Genomic DNA, 20,704 nt, shown 5'->3' on the forward strand with positions numbered 1-20,704 from the left:
CCACAAATAATATCCACACAAGTTTGACACTAGGATTTAACATGGAAACCCAATTTAAGAAAAAACACTAGTAACATGTCACAAACTTTTCACTCTTCTGAAGTGAGATCTATTAGGAGCCAACCTCGATAAAGGTTACAAAACACACTATTAAATGTGGTTGTATTAAAGGATTTAATCACCTTGTTAGGAGTGGCCTTGTTATAGGGCTTTAGAACATTCCATTAGAATTCCACCTTGATTAAAGGATTTATATATGATTGTTAGGTCAACCTTGATTAAAGGATTTTAAATGCTGATGCAATGGTTAGAAAGTAATAGCAAGTTTTGATCTATCAAGTACAACTCACTTTACAAATTTGGATGTCAATTTAGCCCACAAGTTGATTCACTATCTAGCATTCATTGTCATCAGAGTCTTTGATTCACTTAGCAACCCTTCAAGCAATCACATTGCTTCTCTTCTCAACTCTTCTCAGCCTTCTACTTAAAATTGTTAGTCAATAGTATCAGTAATTGCTCCAACTGTTAACCTTAATCAAAAGTTATCCCTTTTACCTCCTTAAAAAGGAAATTCTAATATTTTTCCACTTAACACCATTGTAGATCTTAGGGTTAGGCTAGATTCATCAAATCCTTTCATCATTTTGTCTCTTCTTTATGTTCTAGAAGCTTCTCCAAACTTCTCCTTGAATTCTTGTATAGAAATGAATGAACATGGTTTCCCTTAACATAACTATTCCAAGTATTCCATCCTTATCTTTAACACAATTTCCATATTCCAAGAAATCACCCTAGTTAGTTGGAAATTATGATTTCTCATAAACTATCAAAATATTGTTCCTCGGCCAACACTATGTTCTTTCACTCAGTCATCAGTGGATTACTCAATCAATACCAAATTTCTTGCTCAATGCATATACTATTACTCGGTCAATATTGATGCTTGGTCAACCCTAGTATCACTTGGCTTATACTTCAAGTTCCTTAATCTTCTACTCTGTTTCTCAGTCAAAACTTTGCATTTGGATTTTCCTTGATCTCTCCTTCAAGGCTTTAGTGCTACTATCTTCTCCACTATAATATGATTAAAAGAACACTTTATCTTATCAAATTCCAAGTAATCAATTGTCCATTTTTAGTTTCCTTTTCATAACTCAACATGTCCTCTAAATACTTTTTTTATTACCAACTTCTCAAATCCTCTTCATCAATCAAATATATATGACACTTAGATTAGATACAAAATTATCTCACCATTAAGGTTTGGCATCAATGACAACAGAAAAATTGTTCCAATTATATTTTCCAACAATCTCCCGCTTTGGAATTGATGGAAACACCTCTAGTTACTATGCAATCCAAAACATGCAATGTCTTGAGAAACTCCTTTTTTGTACAGTATTAGATCTTCATTAATATCCATAGTTTCATTCTAATTCTCATCTTTGTTTCCAACTATATTATTTTCATTCTTATTCTGATCCATGCAACTTTGATATACAATAGATAAGCTTTCTCTATCATATCAGATCGTGAAATAAATTAGATTCTTCTATATTGTTGGCAACACTTCTTATAAGTTGTATGAACTCCCTCTTCTTTCTTATTCAATCTCTCCCTCTTTCTAATCACAACATGGGTAATTACTTCAATATTCTCCCTCTTAATGGTAACTAAATTACATCATTCTCCCTCTTTGACAATAATGCCAAAGGCATTCGAGCTTATGCATATTTTTAATGCAGATATCTTCATGTCAATATTGAATTCCTCATCTGTCTTCTATGTATGAACAATAAAACATAATTATGTTCTTCTTCCTTATTAATACCTTAGTAAACTCCTAAAATAGGACTATCTACATCAACTTGTAAGATAGTTTGATCAACACATTTGATGCAGAGCACCATTTTATCTTAAGTAGCTTTATCTAGAGGAATCACCCCTAGTTTACCTCTTAGATATTCATGAGAATCTTTATGTAAAGCTTTAGTGAAAATATCATGTTCTCTATAGTGTTCACATACTCTAGTTTCACTTCTTTGTCTTAAACTATCTCTCTCAAGTACTAATACTTGATAGCAATATGTCTAGACATTGTGTGCATTACAAGTGGGAAGAATTTACTTCTGGGGGTGGGGGGGGGGGGGGGGGTGCTTTAATCAAAAGTAACTAACTTTGACCCTATTAAAAATATTTTAGCTGATAACATTCACATACATCCAATTCATCTAATAAACATGAAAGTAAAAGACATGCATGAAAATAGATAACACACAAATTTGTTAACCCAACAACCCTCCAAAATGAGAAGGTAAAATTGGGGTAGGGATGGCACCCACAAAGTATCACTGCAACAATATGTAATTTTTCAAGGTTACAATGTTTGACCACTTCCAATGGTTTTCCTTGTTAAAGGTTTTTCCTATTAAAGACTTTACAACCTATTAAAAGTGACCTGGATAAAAGATTTAACCATCCTATTAGAAATGGGCCTAGTTAAAGGACTTTAATACATTCACATGGAATGCCACCCTATTAAAGGATTTAAAAATGGCTACTAAGCCAACCTAAGTCAATGGGATTTTTAGTCCTAATACAATTGCTAGAGAGTATTAGAAGATTTTGACCTAATAACTTGTAATCCTCAATTGCTAATTCTAGATCCTTGTTCTGCTCTATATGCTCTACCCCTTGCTTGATCTGATATGTCACTCTACATAACTCTGATACTCTGTTCTTGATCAACTAGATTTTGCAATGCTGCTCTAGTCTTCTCTAAATCTTTACACCCTTATGCACTTCCCTATAATTCACCCATACACTTCTCTCACATCCACTTCTCATGCATATGCATAATGGGTTTCATCCTCCTTTTAAAGATTTTGAAGTCTTAGGGTTAGGTATGAATCTATGATCAATATTAAATCTTCATTTCCTACTCATTTCTTGCACTTTTCCTATTGGTTAAGTGTGTTGAAACTCAATTGTAAAAACCAATCTGAGACTAACAATCTCCCCCTTTGACATGAGTTGCAAAAACACTTAACTAAACATTATGAATCTACTCTCTATGAGTATACTACATAGTCTACTCAGCAAATGTACAAGACTTCAAAAACTTGCTCAAAAATTTTACATACCTCAAAAACTTGTAACTCCCCCTGAGCTGATGTGCTATTTTTGTAACCAAAACTCTTGTGTTGAATTTGTCTCATGTTGATGTATCTGATACTCTTTTCCTTGTCTACCTCTATTTTTGTGTGCCCTATTTTTTCTTGTACTCTATATCTATTCCCCTTTCACATCTTCTTGTAGTTTTGCATCATTTTCACTTTATTCCTTTATTAATTCCTTAGAACTTGAATATCTCTCCTTTTGGATATTCTTTATTTCCATCAAAGAATGTATTATCTCCCATTCTCATTCACATCTCCCCTTAAAAATTATATCTCCCTCTTTTTTATTTACACATTATATCTCCCTCTTTTTGACACTTATTTCAAAGGGTCCTAAGAATGAATAGAATACTTTGCCAAAAAAAATTTATTTACCTCCATAATCATCTTGAGAGAAGCATCCCAATTATCTAAAGCAATTTCCAATTATTTTTGTTGGATGGTTGTCTTTGCTGCAAGATGTACAAGGGCTTCTAAAGTAGAAACATTAGGATCTTTCTTTAGAACATTTTCTGCATAGGTCATTTCTTTATGGAGTATTTCTAAATCGGGGGTAATGGAGGATTGAATTTGTATCAATTTGGCCTCGATATTGGCCTCTTCTACTATCAATACAGCTAACTCTTTCTATGTGTGAAGTGTAGTTGCAAAATGCTTCTCACTTTGAGCTGGATCTTTGGGTAGCTATGTGCTAGAAATCTTGAGATCTCATTCCACACTCAGTATCCTTTGGCTAGTTTCTTGTGTGAAATATGATGAATCACACAACTTGGAGTACAATGAGAAGATATTCTCAAGTACTATTTTTACTTTTTCAACCTTCTTAGCCAATTCTACTTGTGAAAGTGCTATTTCACTAGATATTTTCTCATTGGCTTTCATATGAAACTTCTTTTTGACCATTCTAATAATTTTACATTTGTATCAAGGTCTTCATTCTATACCTAGTCCATAGTATTGGACAATTACTCCATGATGGGCTAGGTTTCATCAGGTACTTGTAGGCTGAATGCATCAAGAAATATGCCTTTGATTTCTACAAGTGTTTGCTTTTGCCTATACTCATTTCTAAGTATCTCTTGTTTCTTCCTTCTCTCTAGTGCCTCTTGAACTTCATTTATCTATGCTAAATTCATAGTCCTTGAGTCATAACTAGGTATGAATATTTCTTTGTCAAGTGCAGGGTCTCCATAGTGAAGTACCCTTTCAACCTTGGTGGAGCTCGAGCCTGGTACTAAAATCTGCATATGGTACTGCATCAATGCTTCGCTTCTTTGTCAGAGTCCCCAAGGTAGGCAAGTTTGCCAATGTCTGTATTGCCTCCTACTCCTTTTCTTTAGGGGTTTTCTCCTCTTCCTTCTCCTCTTCTCTACTACCTTGATCAATAATGATGATTTGAGGAGGTGCACCTTGTCTTTGTGCAATAGGAACATCATGTTTCATTTGTTCATTTTTTGGCTCCTTGGCAGTTGTTGTGACTATAACTGTATGATCAACCTTAGCTATTTTATCTTGTGCTTCTTTCTTGTTAGGTTGATCTATTGTAGTTGTGGGAGGTTGTGTAGGTGGTTTTTGTGTATTTTTCTTCTCCCTTGTTATCTCTATTATAGCCTTTTGTAATTTATCCACACTCACCAAAACTGGATTTGTACATAGTTGTGATTGCACTATTGTTTGGTGAAGGATCTTTTTGATATCCTTTGCAATTAAAGGTTTGATGTTCTGACCTGAGGTGTCAAGAATATCCTTTATAATTACTATATCTATAGGTGTTGTATGTGGAGGACTAAGCGGTGGTAGTTGGGTGTCTTGGACACTTTGTTCAAGTCGCTACTCTTTAGTTGTTGCCTCTTCACCCTGTGCCTTCTCCACTATTTCTTCTTCTGTCTCTTTCTCTACCTCTTCCTCTTTCTCATTTTCTTCTTCTTCATCATCATTTCTTCCTTCAAATTGGTCTTCCTATCCTTCTTTTACTATTGTTAATCCATATATTAGTTTCCACATTTGTGTGGACTTTTGCACAACATCTTCTATTTGATTTTGTAAAATTATAAATGGTCTATATTTGGGTGCAAATTTTCTCCCATGTTTCTTGCTAGCCTTAGTTATTTGACCTTTAGTAAGGTTTGGCATTACACAATCCAATGTAGAATCCCTTATTTCCTTTTCCATCTTAAGACAATAATGCCATTTATTCTCAACTAATGAGCTTAGCTCCTTAGGCATTGAGTTATCTAGTTCAAGTGGGGTGGTCTTGAACTTAGCCATCATAGTGTAGATGGACTCTTCCACTATGTTTTGTTGTTCCTTTGACAACTTATTAAAATCAATGGTCTTTAGAATAGCTTATTAAAATCAATGGTCTTTAGAACAGTTAGGTCTACATTATCTCTAATATTATTGCAAACACTTTCAAATTTAAACTTGGTACAATGTCTTACCAATATGAATTGATCTTCATCAGACTCTATCCTTTCTTCATCTGATTTAGGAGGTGCAACATACTTTATTCCTTTCTTCTTCTCTGTAAGTCCTCCTTATTTTGTTGCCTTCTATTTCTCCTACTCTTTTTCCACTTGGGTTGTTTCCCTAGTATCTTCCCTTGTAGTTGGTTTGGCTGGGCTTGGCTTTGTGGCTTTCTTCTTTCCCTTGGGTTATGCAACTGGTTGTTTTTGAGCATTCCTTTTATTTGGCTTAGCCTTGCTCGGCACCTTCATCCTCTTCAGCATTCTTCCCCATACCTTGGGTCAAAATAAATGATCCCTAACCTTGTTCCTCTTCATCATCCTTAGCTTCTTCACCTTCTTCTTCTACTGCTTCTATAGCGCCTTCCCCAAATTTGGCGTTAGCTTCATAGCAATTTTATCCTTCTTTTTCAATGTGGAGGCAATCTTCAACTCCATATTTATTTTTGATCTCACCATGTCATAGGTTCCAAAATGTGATGCATCCTTGTCTATTTCCTCTACAAGTAATGCAATTATTTTTGTTGATGCCTCATTTATATTTATTTCATAACCAAGACGTTTTAACCATCTCACTCTTGGTATGGCAGCCTGAATGTATGTATAATCAATATCTACAAGAAAACATACATCATTTACATGTTTCTCTACTAGGGAAACTGGAATTCTTAGTCTTTTCTTCATTAATTTCTTTAAGTCTTCAAAATAGTTAGTCATTAAGGTCTCAAATTTAGCTCCCATCTGCTCTATATATTCATCGACTTGAACTATGATTGACCTATTAATTTTCCATGCAACTTTTCCAAAAGAAGGAAACTCATTCTAAACATAAAATAATATACAAATCAAAATAGCACCAAATTTTCATTGGGCTCCCTTGGTTCTCCTAATTGTTACTAAATTCTCATTAATCTATTGTAGTTGCAGTTCTGCAAGATTATATGTATGATCCTTTTTTCACCAATTTGTAGCCTACATCAACTGCAATGCAAGGCACACTGTTGAGTCTATTAGATTAGTAGAATCTATATGCAATGACTCTGATATCAAAATCAACAAGATGGTCTTGAATGGTATCAATTGGCATCCCTCTCTTGTTCCACTTGGCACCAGTATTTTTCTCAATTTCCTCCTTAGAATCAATTCTAAGGGTGTTTGGTCAATCTAGGGTTGGGTACCCTATCACTCTATGAACAATTCTTTTTGTGATTTTTATTGTGCCATCTTCCAATCATAAGCTTCCATCATGTATTTGGCTTAGCACTAGTATGATCCATTCAGTTTTGAAAATGGTGGGGAATTCTATGGCTCGCATCAAACCCTTCTTCTCAACAATCTAGTATTCCTCCTTTAACACTCCATTTTCATAGTCTCTCATAGGCTTCCCTCATTTCCATATAACCTATGGCTCCAATATTGCAAGTATAGCATCTTGTTACATCTTGAACCATGACTACCTTAGGGGGTATGATAGATAAGGCTCCAACTGGGTCATTCTTATATGTTACTTTTAGGATTGGTTGGAAATAAGGTTCTTTTACCTCATTGGACACTAGCTAGACTTCAAAATGTTCCTTCTCCTGAGTTTTCCTAGAGCTAGAGGCCATTTTTGCAATCTAGGGTTTGTATACAAAGAAAATATGAAACTGTGTAGCTCAGCACAAATGTAAATACCTCAAGATCGATGAAATTGTACTATAATGTTGTTGAAATCTTCTTATATGTTGGATTCTTTGCTTTAAACTCACTCTATGCTCTTTCTCATCTTTTCTCCTCGTTTGAAATGAAGAAAATTGATTCAAAACGTGATAATATACCCTATTTTCATCACATTTAATGCTTACTGCATTTATAGTAGTCCACCTAGCTTCTGAAGGATTCTACATTACTCAGCTTCCGTTGCCTTTTCCACCACTCAGCTTCCACAGGAGTATTCTTTACTCGGATTCAACTAAGATTTCTTCTTCACTTGGCTTCTACTATCAACTCAAAATGTACTAGATTCTTACTCGGCATCTAAGGGCAACTTAGAAATACTTACAAAATTTTGAAAATTTTAACTTTGCATCTTTGTTCATGCTGATCTCTTATTTTTAGTACTTGCTTGTTTAGGAACTAATGCATGATAAAGCTTTGTAAATCAATCTCTTATGCCTTCACTTTGCTTAGTTTGATGAAGTGTGACCACTTTACCTATTAGGTGAAGTGATCCCTTCATTTGATGTGCTACACCCATCTTTCTTCTTCCATGTCTTATTCAATTCTCCTTTGATGTGTTCAACATATACCTTCTCTTTACCTTTGTTTTTATTTGGGTTGGGTGCCTTTGACCTTGTTGGGAAATTCCTATTGATATGACCAGTCTTCAAGCAATTGAAACATGTGGTTTGACTCAACCATCTATTATTGTAAGAATTTGGCTTAGACTAGAATTCACCCAAGACTAAGGAACTCAAACACAAGCACAACAATAGACCATAGAGAGAGTATGATCAAAATGATGATATATTCATTCAATAAGCCATATGCCACATCAGCCACCTCAAGAGTACACTAGGAGTGTCTATATATAAAGGCCTCTAGAGAGCTTTTAGAATGCATAGAAGTTAGCATCATGATAAGTCATACAACCAAGCACATGTCCACTAGATATGGGTTAACTTCCATTAAGCACGAAAGTAAGTGTGATGATGTGAGGATAAGCCTACAGTGTTGTATCATGCAAATCAGTGGTGTAGACAACATGTGCTAAATTAGGAGTGTGAATAACTATGTTTTCTACATGAAAACTCAATGAATGATGCAAACTTTAGTGTTGTAAACACCATGTGCAGAATTAGAGTTGTGTAACTCATGAGAGTACATAAACCCCCAAGTGTCTCACCTAAATAAAATAATACAATATAATAAAATAATGCATTAACCTAAGTAAACTTAAGTAAGTGTAAATAGTATATACTTATTTACACCAACACCCCCCCTTAAATGCAACTTAGGGGAATGCCCTTTAGCTTAACAAATCTAGGATGATATGCAAGATAGGTCCCGACTACTAGGCCATGTTGGTTACCCATGTACATAATGAAGATGTAATATTTCATAAAGCAGAGAAAGAGGGAAAACTTCATGGAAAAAACCCTCCCCAAAAAAGAGAGATGAAAAACACATACGATGTACGGATGGATGGAGTAATCAAGACCCCCCCCCCCCCCCCCCCCATTATGACATACATCCAGTATATACATAAGAGAATGATGAGAAGAGGAAGAGAGATAGGATAGGTTCCCCCCCAAAGAAGAACAATTGCTAGTGACTACTTTGATGAAGAAGCTAATCCAAGACTACAGAATGGTGTCCCTCCCCTTAGGAAGAAACAAGGCCAAAGGTACAAATGAGACACTTATTCTATGTGTGGAAAGAATCCGATGGATAAGTGATGTCTCTAAAACTTGTTCAACTAGCTAAGGAACCTTTCTCAAAGAATTGTTTGTCTCTACAATTGATGAAGTACCTTTCTACAACTGTTGATCCTAAGTATCCACAATCACTTCAACTTGTAATGATCGATCATGTAGAGAATGAACAAGAGACTTAGATGGAGCCCTTGTAACAAATGAAGAAGAAGTTTTTGCATCAAGAAGAAGAGGTAGATCATCAATACTATCCTTAAAATATGTCACTGAAGTTGGACCTAGAAGACTAGAAGTACCCTGCTATGTTGGATCTATCAATGTGGTGATGTATGCATGTGGATTGGATTGATATAGTGACCTCTCATTGCAACTATCAATAGAACTCCATGTGTTTGACTCTGTTGAAGCACCATCACATGTGTCACTATCGGTTTCCACTTGATATGATGTGCGAAGAGGATTAGAGGACAAGCTAGGTGAACTTTCCTTAAAGTATACATCCTTGTCCATAAAAATCTAATGTGTCTCTAGATATAGAAGTCTATATCCTTTGCACCATCTTCATAACGAATGAAAGTACAAGGTTGAGATGATTTTACCTTGCATCCCCTAGAAGATATCTTTCCCCATGCAGGATAATCAAAGATGCTGAAGTGTGTCACAATTGGTTTTCTACCACACCATGCCTTAAAAGGAGTCTTGCCATCTAAGGCTAGATGAGGAGATTGATTAAGAATGTGAGTGACACTATTGATTTCTTTGACTTCAAATGATGGATCTAGAGACTTCGCTTGTGTCATGCAATTTACCATAGACTTTAGAATTTGGATCCTCAATGCTGCAACATTTGTCTTATGTGGACTGAATTCGAATTTGAGGACTTGCCTTGTTGATTAGATTGTGGTATTGTCTTTTCTGCATCCTCAAATTTGTTCTTCCACTTCTTCTTACCCTTTCCTTTATTTGAAGATTGTCCAGTTAAATTTTGAGAACCCTCATTGTTGGCCACCAATGCTTTGGATGTATGTAATTTGAGAATCTCCAATGATTCCAACTTATTTTCTTTAGTATCCAACAGATCAACATATTCATCAAAAGTGACTTTCTTATATGCAGACCCTAAGGTAGTCTTTGATGTGTTAAAAGAAGAAACAAATGTGGAATACTCTGATGGCAGCTTGTTATGTATAAAATAGATCAACCTATCATCTTATTCTTTCCTAGGGCTTTCCTATCCATTACTACCTATTCTAAAATATCACTTGCTGATATCTTATCACCTGTTGTTTTTGGAAGAGTACCATCGACATATTGTGAAACTCAATTATGCATTAAGTGAAACCACATTTTGATGGACCATGTAGCATAGTTATGAGGAGTTAATTTTGGAAACTTAAAGTTTCTCATAATGCAGAAAATGAAAGAAAAGTGTAGAAAATAGAGAACACAACACCAAGAACACCCCCCCTTTTCACTAAACCAAGAAACCCCCCCAAAATAGATCTTTTTGGCACTTTATCAGTAGTGTGATTACAATGGGCCACTAGCCAATTTTAGCCCTTGTGGACTTCTAATTTTTCTTATTACAACCTCTTAATGGATTAAAAATCTAGAACTTTACAATGTGCTACAATTCTAAGGCATTACAAAAAAAAGAAAGGCCCTATTTCCAAAAGTGACACTTTTGTGCACACAACCCTACAATTTGACTATAGATCTAGAAAGTAGATGAAAAATAATGCACTTTTAAATTAATAAAACATATTTTTGAGTCTAGACGTGCCCGTACGGAGTATTTGAAGTTGCAAAATGCATAATTATGTAGGTACAATCACCAAAAGATACAATTTTTGACAAATCTGTGCACAAAAACCAGAAAAGAGCTACACCACTAAAAAGTTTGGAAAATTCTACCCAATTTTAAAAAAAAGTGCACCTAATTTGGAGTCTGGATGTCTGAGCTATGGCCTCCTGAAGTTGGACTACAAAATCAAAAATCAATCTGAAGAGGGGTTGCATCAGCAAAAGATGGAATTAAATTTGATGGTCATATAGCTATTGTATCAGTTCAAATTTGGCCTGGAATGATGTCGGATGGCCGTCAAATTTAGGCCATTATATTGATGATGTCAACGCACCTTCAAGCTTCTAATGATGCCAATTGTATGCATGATGACATCAACTGACAGGGTGGCTATACAAATTTCTACATATTGTACAAAAAAAATTGATGGGTTAGGGTCATATTTAGGTATAGTTACTGATGCAGATGACACCATAGCACTGACTATGCAATGATGTGGGACTATTCACTCGTAAGTGTGACATGGAAAGTCATCTGCATCGGTGAATGATATATGGCCACATTTTAGGACTATGGTCGAGCCAGGTGGTTAGCATGGCCTACACAGACTAGTCTATGTGTTGTGATAGAGGTAGGTATTTAATTGACGTGTGGTCGAAGGTGGGAGCTTCAAACTCTACAAGGGAAAATGCAAGATGCCACTAGAATATGCTTAATGTGTGACCAGTACATACAAAGGCAGGGCCAGATTTTTTTTCACCATGCCAAAGCTCATACAGTCTGTGGTGCCATAAAAATTTAAAATGGCACCAGATTTCCAAACTATGGGCATCGAAGTTGTGGGAAGCGTTTTCATATTCTTAAACCTTTTCCACTAGGGTTATACTATTCTACAGTACCAAGTTTATGTGAGCAAGGGCTGAAACTCTATGCATTTAGTTCCACATTCATGGGAGATGTGTTTATTAACATCAATAAAAAGATGAGCACATGGGTATTGAAATAACAACACTCAGAATGGGCTTGGCCACTGGTGAGAACGTGGCTGAACTTGCCAGATTCATGGAAAATTATGTAGTATGGCTTCCCGCTATGTGGCCAAAATTTGTGGATGCCCATAGAATATAGCCTACTGATTAATTGTAATAAAATCCTATGAAATAAATACAAAAAATTTTGAAATTGTAGAGCCGAGCTATGATTGCCTGGTTTTGCAAAAAAAATTCTCTGTCTAAATTCTTGAGTGGGAAAATAATTCAAAAAAATCATTTCAAAAATATAGAGAAATTGCAAAGATGAAATTAAATCATATCTGAATAAAAAATTAAGTAGATAGAAAAATAAGGACACCCAAATTGCAAATCGGGCCTCTGGGTTCTGATTTGAAAAAAAAAATTGCCTCACAAGTAACTTTCACCTAGTATAGGAAAATTTATAGTCAATTTTCACTTAATCAACATTTTGGATGCAATGGCAAAGTCAGATCTGGCTCTAGACACTCTCAATTTATGTGAATTCTCTAGATTCATGTCGAGGTGCTGAAGCATGAATGATCTCAAATAGGTATGTGTAGAGAATCTCCCTTAGCTCTAATACCATTCAAGAATTTGGCTTAGGCCAAAATTCACCCAAGACCAAGGAACTCAAACACAAGCACAACAATAGACCATAGAGAGAGTATGATTAGAATGATGATATATTCATTCAATATGCCATATGCCACATTAGCCACCTCAAGAGTAGACTAGGAGCACCTATATATAAAGGCCTCTGGAGAGCTTCTAGAATGCATAGAAGTCAGCATCATGATAAGTCATATAACTAGGAACATGTCTACAAGATATGGATTATCCTCCATTAAGCATGAAAGTAAGTGTGATGATGTGAGGATAAGCCTACAATGGTGTATCACGCAAATTAGTGGTGTAGAAAACATGTGCTAAGTTAGGAGTGCAAATAACTATATTATCTACATGACAACTCAGTGAATGATGCAAACTCCAATGTTGTAGACACCATGTGTAGAATTAGAGTTGTGTAACTCATGAGAGTACACAAACTCCTAAGTGTCTCACCTAAATAAAATAATAAAATAATGCAATATAATAAAATAATGCATTAACCTAAGTAAACTTAAGTAAGTGTAAATAGTATATACTTATTTACACCAATAGTGGTAGTTCCCTCTGAAATGTGTTCTTATGCAATTTTTAAGAATGTGTCCATAATCTTGACAGTAATGATAGCCATACTTAGTGTTTAGTCCCAATTTTAGTGATGTCCATGGTTACCTTCCCTTTCTATATGATTTGGTGACAACATAGGCTTTGATCTACACTCAAAAGCTCTATGTCCATACTTCTTGAAATTGTAGCAGTAACCTTCAAATCTTGGTGTTCTGATGGTCCTAGTCCTATACTCATATGCTTGATGTCCTTACTTTTTGCACTTATGAAATTGACTCACATTCTTTTGTTTTTCATGTTGATGGGAATTATTTCTCCTACATACATTAGAGCTATGTCCCTTTTTACCACATAAATGATAAGTAGGTTTAGTGTTCTTACCTTTGTTACTCTTTTCTTCTGCGGTCTTGGATGACTCTCCTTGTTCAGTGCTGGTGTATCCTAGTCATGTAATATCATTGCTTTTCCTTAGTGACTTTAGTAGCTATTCAAAGTACTTGATAACCTCATTAGGTTTTTTGAAGCTCTCTACAATCTTTGTCTCTCTTTTTAGGTTATTTTTTAGTTTTTCATTTTGTATCTTCAGTGTAGAGATCTCAATATCCTTGACATTCAGTTCATGATGTACATTCATCATCTAACATAGGGTGTCTAGTTGCATGTTTAAAATTCTTGCAAGCTCAATTGACTTTTCTTCTACTCCATTGGCAAGATTACTCTTGTCTTCTTCTAGCATAGCCTTGTCTTCAATGGCTCTTTTCTTCTATTCAGTCACTTCACAAAGAATCATGGCTTGTGATTCTTGTTCAAGCTTGAGTGTTCTGATTTCTTCTGCTTGAGCTCTATTCTTCTCCATCAAGTCTGCTATTGCTACATCAAACCCTTTGGAATCTCCATTTGAAAATAGGTTTGAGGTGTCAATATCTTTGTATTGTGTATCATTCTCAGCTATGGAAATCTCTCTTCTTCTCTTTAAGGATTTTCTCAGTTCTGCTCTAGATTCTTGCAAAGTATGTAAAGCAATTTGTATATCAATTGCCTGATTCTCTATGATCTTCCCATGTTTGTAGACTTCCATTTCCACATCTTTTCTCCAAGCTATAAAGCTCCTTCTTTTGAGAACTTGGCTTTAATAAAAATGGTTGGAATTTACAAGTGGGAATATTTATGACATCTCTAGACCGATAGGACATCGACAATTTCAATTCCATGTAATGCTTGTATAGACGATACATGATGCCCCTAGGCTAACTCATTTTTGCGGTATGTTATATTGTTAAGATCACATATTTTTGGTTTGTTATAGTGCTTACACATTACTATCAAATGCTTAAGTTGCACATGATAATTGTACATGATCCAACTATACATGATGTTTTAGGTCTTCAGACAAAGGGAAAATTTGCATGTCTAGTTTGTGGTCCAAAGATGAAATGTCATCATTGGAGAAGTTTAGGAAAGTAGGTGTTTGATGAGTTTAGACACTTTCTCCACAATAATCATAGGTGTCAAATTGCTAAAAAAACATTTTTTCAATGGGAAAGAAGAGACATCATTAAGGCCACGAAGAATGACACCTCATTTATGGAAGTTGGAATACGATCGACTAAATCATTGAGGTAATGTCCAATTTGTCGTTCAAAGTTTACAATTTGTATTTCGATATTGTCTTATATTTACTAATGTGGTAACTGATGCTTGTGAAGGTCGTCAAGGCATCAATGACCAACTTCCTAGAGGAATGAAAAGTTATCCTACTCAATTTAGTAGGTTACCATACTACAAGGATCTCTCAATTGCACATTTGTTTGATGCTATGCATATTGGAAAGAATGTAATAGAGACACTATGAAAAATATTGGATGGAAGGCATGATAGAGAACAAATTGCTAAAATTTGTACTAACATTCATGAATCTAATCATGCACTAAAAGTTTTCATTGAATCAAATAGGAAAGGAGATTGCATAAATACAAGTGCCCTTCCTTGGTTATTAACGGAGCAACAAAGTGATGCATTAAAAGAAGTCATAAAAAAAAACAAAATTTCCTATAGGATTTGCTGCAAATATAAGCACTATTCTATCAAAGAAAGGTGATTTTGGGCTAGGGTTGAAGACACATGATTGGCATACCTTCCTCAAGGTAAGTCATGTTTTCTATTTACAGTATATTTGTAAGATTGAATGTAGTACCAATTGCATTATTTAATAATATACTGAAATGATCATTTTTTAATGATCGCAGTTTGTCCTACCTCTATCCCTTCCACAATAGTTTGACAATAGTATTAAACAAGTTACATATGATCTTGGAAAATACATGAGGTTAGAAGAGTGTTTTTTCTTAGATTTGTAACTTTTTATCTGAAATCTATTGTATAATTTTATTTGAAATCTCCTCTATGTGTTTTTGCGTGTTGAATCTCATTTAGGTGGTTATCATCTAAAGAAATTGATAAAAAAGATATAAAATATTGGAAGAGAAAAATTCCATAGCTTATGTGTGAAATTAAAAAGTGTTTACCTCCAACATTTTTCAATGCTCAAGAACACTACCTCACACATCAAGTTGAGGAAATTGAATTGTGTGGACTTGTACAAGCTAGATCAATGTGGATGGTTGAGAGACATTTGAAATTTATGAAGGGTTTGGTTCAACAAAGAGCATTTCTCGAGGGTTCTATGATAATGGAAATATATGATATACCAGACCATGGTGTATATCAGTGAATATCTTCCAAAGTTTGTAGCAAGTATCCATCTAGATCGCATTTGGGATCCCAATTGTAACGAAAAATTCAAAGGGGAGTACTTGACGGGGAAAGGTAGATTGAGGAGGGTGAGAGGTAATTATAAGTTTTTTTTTATAATTTAACAATTCTTATCCATTATCAATATATATAAGTTGTTTCTAACTGGTGTAATTGTCATCTTTATAGTTGGTCCTGAGTGGGATGCACTACACTTGTATATTGCAAACAATCTTGATTGGATGACAGTGTGGATTGAACAGTCTCAAGAAAATGGTCACTCATTAACATGGGATGGTGTTGCATCGTTGGTTAAAGAAGCTCATCATAATGGAGATCCCAATGTTATGCCAATGGTACTTGATCTAATATATGGCTTAAGAGATACAAAGGTATGCATAAGATTACTAATCATGAGACATAAGTTTAATATCAACTCACAGATCAATGAGAAGATTCTTGACATGTTTGAATAATTGCAAGTCAAATAGCACAAAGCTATGTACTACCATGGCTATAAATTCTGCACAAAAAAGTTAGATGAAATGAAGAAAACGTGTGATTTTAAGATAAGTGCTATCTTTGCGGTCACCAATATTTCATCTAGAACTGACATACATCCTCAACAATTTGAAAATCAATACTATGGGATTTTGGATGATATACTTGAGTGTGACTTTAATTCATTCAAAATAGTTCTATTTGTTGTCAAATGGTTCAGGTTATGACTGAATCAAAATGATCCTAATAGGACTATTATTGAACACGACAGTGGATTTACTATGATTAATACAATGTCATTTGAGCCAGTCAAAGATGAGCCCTATGTTCTTCCAAGTCAATGTGAGCAAGTGTTTTACTTTGGTGTTCCAAACAAGCTAGGTTGGTCATTTTTTGTTAAAGATGACCCAAGAGGATGGCCAGTAAAGTATAATGTGATCGAAGAAGAAGATATTGAAGAAGCACAAGAGGAAGTAAATGATTATTAGAAACAATAGTTACCCAGTGATGAAGAACAAGAAGATGGTGATGATTTTGGTCATGCTAGTGATAATGGTGATAATGATGATGATGATGCTGATGACGATCATGATCATGGTGATGAAGATGGTGATGATGGTCATGATGATGATAGTGATCAAGAGGATGATGATGGTGGTGGTGACGACAATGATCAAAGTGATGAGTACGATGACGATGATGATGATGATGATGATGACATGGATGATGATCATGATGATCAATGAAATCTTCAAGTACAATCAATGTCAACTATGATGGGCTCTTGTATGACCAAATATTTCTTTTCAAACCATATGTGCACATATAAACATTAAGTAGAACATGCCAAATATTGTTTTAGATATAAACATTAGTTACGCTAAATTTCTAACTTAAGATAAATGATTTACATATACAATCTACTTTATTATTAATATTTTTTTTGGTAAGTCTACTTTAATTTTGCTGCTGATTTCCAAGACTTACTAATTTTTTTTACAGGCCGATATGGATGCACCATGTCAGACACCTTCAGTAGAGGTAAACATTAATTATTGTAAATTTTAATGTTAATATAGAAATAAATGTCCTATTATTATGTTATTTCCTTTATGGATTTGGAGTTATTTTGATGAAAGTATACGAATATTTGATGTCACAATTGATAGGAAAAAGCTACAATGATCGCTGATCAAATGCAATCTAAAATACGAGCATCATATCTACATGACATTGGCCTTAGTACTAACCCTGTATTCATCACCCAAAAAATTACACAAAGATACACTGATGAGCTTGTTCAAATTATCATCAAGGGTGAAATAAGTGAGGAGAAAGAGGCACTGAGAATAGAATTGGACCGTAGAATCCAATCTCTGAAAGTAAGCAGTAATTCGACTAAAGTAGTAATAGAAGTTCAATAAATATTAATATTTTATAGTATCTTATAGATCATGATCTCTAATTTTATTTGTTCTTGTATAGACATATGTGCTAGTTGTGACATCACATGCTGAACATGGTCAGGGTTGTTTCACAGTACCTTCATGTAAGTAACACTTTGTTTGTTTTGATCAACATTATAGCACTTACCTTTTTTTTTGTCGATGTTTCTCGCTAGTATCCCATTTGATCTTTATCCATTGCAAATGTCTTTGCTAAAAATATTCTATTCTTTAGCTCATGATGAAGTGTAGACTCCTCCTTCAGTTGGCGGTCCACTATTGTCTGGCTCTCTTTGAACATCTTTTTCATATGACATTGAGACTGTTTGGACCAACCATATGTAAAAGGTACATAGTTTCATATCATTGCTATATAATTTTTATTTTCTTCTATTTATTGTAATATATTAAATTTATTCATCTAAAAATCTATTTTTTTTTTAAAAGGTGGAATTTACAAGCTGGGGAATTAAAAAATCAGCTGATTGCATCCATTGAGGAGAAATTTGGGAAAATCATTTTTGACACTGGCCTACTTCTGAAAAGAGTAGCAAAGCATATAAAGACTGTGAGGGATCAATATAGAAGGGGTCTTAAGGATAACCAAAAGTACGATCGTCCTCCTATGATTCCACCAATGGAGTGGAATGAAATAATAGAAGATGCAAAGGAGAAAAGGCTATGTGAAGATAGAGATAATGAAGTAGCACAAGGAAAAAAGAGGTATGTCATTATAGTATTAAGTACATTGTAATCATGCACTAATTATTGATATTTGTAAATATATAATCTAAGATGTTTGAAATTTTTCATAGATTGCAGGACACATCTGTGGCTACAAAAGCGAGAATGGAAAAGGTTGGCCAACACAAACTTGGCTCTGGTAGCTATATGAATCTGTAGTCTCAACTTGTAAGTAGAGCAATGAATTTTCTTTTTTTTTTTAAAATATAATGTTGCAAACAGTTTTGTTTAATGAAACCATACTTTTACTTAATTACAAACTTGTAATAGTTAGAAAAAGAAAAAGAGTATGCCAATTTATTGCATTCACTTGTTCTTGCAACAGAGCCCACTTTAGTGCAGCAACCTCTTGCTCCTCCAAAGAGAAGGAGCCATCATAATTTGACATTACACATGCCAAAAGAGGAAGAGAATGAAGCAGATATGGATATCCCTATGAGCACTTTTCTTAAGAGAGCTCAGAAAGAAAAAACAAAGAAATGATGTTTTAAAAATCTTCTTTGATAAACCTTGTTGGATAATGAAAGAACTTTTTTTTAAGTAATTATGTATGAATGATGCATATTAATATAGATTTTTATTTTATGTTAATGAATATTTTTATGTGTTAATGAAGTTTTGATTAGTATTGTGTATTAATGATTTTTATATCATATTAATGAATGTTGTGTGATTGTATTGATTGAATGTTATAGTTCATAAATGGATGAATGAATGAATGAAGTATGTAATTAGATGATAATGGGTACTTTAGATTGGTGTTAGGGGGAGGGGGTGAGGCTAGATGAGCTTCCACCTTCATGTGGTTGGCCTTGTTAAGAAGAGAATATTATAGTAGTCTTGAAACCAAGTGAAGCTCAAAATAAGCCTTCACATGTCTGTTCAGTTAGGTCTGATTTAGGTCTTCCACAAATTTGGCTTATAATTATGCTCTTGAATCTCTTAAAACCTTCTTTGTATTCAAATGATATTTAATGAATTGATTGATACAAAATTCCTCATACTTGAATCCAAATATCATTGTCATTGTCAAACATAACATAGACATAAAATCATTTTGGTTATTCGCTTGTTATACAAGTTAGTCTTATCTTTTTGGTTTTCACAAGTCATGCACTTATGCATCTTTGGGATATCCACAAGCTATTAGAGATGTTTGGATGGTTCATGTCCTTATTTTTTTTGTGTTGTTTGTAGGGTTTTTTCCATGAAGTCTAAGGACAGACATGTTGGATGTTTGTGATAGACATGTCCACCTATAAGAAAAGTATCAAATGTAGAAAAAATGCAAAGAAAAGCTTGTAAGGGTTTTAGGTGTCTTTAGGCCTAGTACAGCTCATAAGGGTTTTAGGTGTCTTTGGAAGGGTTAGTGAAGTTATAAAACCTTTTAAAAGGTTAGTGAAATATATTAAAGGCATATATGATTGTAAGTTGTCGAAGTTGACACTTTGTGTCAACTAGACAACAAATTTCAATTTATAACTAATTGGTACCAATCAGATAGTTAGACAGCAATGGTTGTTTAATATTGTTTGGTTATTTAGAAGGGATTTTTTGAGTGCTTGGGGGAGAAGTAGAGTTGGGGTGGTGAGACAAGGCATTTTGAAAAAATTATAATCAATAAAATAATCATGTTCTCTGCAATTCAGTCTCTATCCCATGGAACAGTGAGTTCCTATGATGTATCAAATGCATTTTGACTAATATTTAATGTGGAAACATTTTATTATTTTTGTTATATTGTCCACACATTCTTTTAATTTTCATTGCAGGTTGAGTAAGGAATAATAGACTAGTGCATTCAAACCAGTGACTGGTTAGGCACAGTCAACTGTACTTATTCTGAAGTTTCCAATGTAGATTTTCTCCTACCACCTGTAGTCATTGTTATTGGTGGGAGTTAATGAGGTTGTGATAATTTATTTGTACTATATTAACCAAATGCAGGAGAGTGGGAAAACTTGGTATGGTGATTGAAAATATTTTTGATTTTGTAAGATGATTTGATATGCAATAGCAGAATTCATCCTTGTTTACTTTTGATTTATAGGACCAGTGCCTTATCCATTGGGCAAGAAATTGACTATTGGTATGATATCTAATTCAAATAACTTTTATAAGAATTAGTCAACTGTAATCACCGATCTCCATTCTTATGCAATATCCCTTTTATGAACTCATAAACCCTACTGATTTACTGAATCATTTATATA

This window comes from Cupressus sempervirens, chromosome 11, assembly GCF_028749045.1.
Source record: "Cupressus sempervirens isolate cs-2001-9-10 chromosome 11, ASM2874904v1, whole genome shotgun sequence".
Lineage (NCBI taxonomy): Eukaryota > Viridiplantae > Streptophyta > Pinopsida > Cupressales > Cupressaceae > Cupressus > Cupressus sempervirens.